The sequence below is a fragment of the Crinia signifera genome, chromosome 2, assembly GCF_055691185.1.
Source record: "Crinia signifera chromosome 2, ASM5569118v1, whole genome shotgun sequence".
NCBI classification, from domain to species: domain Eukaryota; kingdom Metazoa; phylum Chordata; class Amphibia; order Anura; family Myobatrachidae; genus Crinia; species Crinia signifera.
In genome coordinates, this window is record NC_139218.1 from 7,613,887 (window position 1) to 7,614,473 (window position 587).

Consider the following 587-nt stretch of genomic DNA (forward strand, 5'->3'; position numbering starts at 1 on the left):
TGACGTCTCTGCTTATTGTGTGGTGTCCGTGCTCCTGGAATCGGCTTCCCCCAATACTGGTGTGATGGTTCTATGAAAGGGGGGGGGCGCACTGTCATGTTCTACATGAGAATTATCATACCCGTCCTATATTAGATCTCTGTACAGCAGGCATTCCCAACCACGGTCCTCAAGGCACACCGACAGTGCAGGTATCACTGATATCCAGGCTTCAGCACAGATGGTTTAATCAGAATCCCTCAGATACTAATTAAGTCACCTGTGCTGAAGCCTGGATATCTACAAAACCTGCACTGTTGGTGTGCCTTGAGGACCGTGGTTGGGAATGCCTGCTGTATATAAACCTAAGGTTCTAATGAGCGCTGCGGGAGTTTCGTGTTCAGGAGGGCTTCACCCCAGAGGGGAACACGGTCTTTAGGACGACATGAATTAAGTTGACATGGTTAAGGTCAACAGGTTTGGAAGGTTGACATGAGTTTTACATTTATTTATTTTTTGATCCGGCAGCCGGTATTTCATGTCCTACCATCCACTACGGTGGGGTGGGAGAATAAAAGGGTGCGCATGAAGCATGGCGAGCGCCGGCG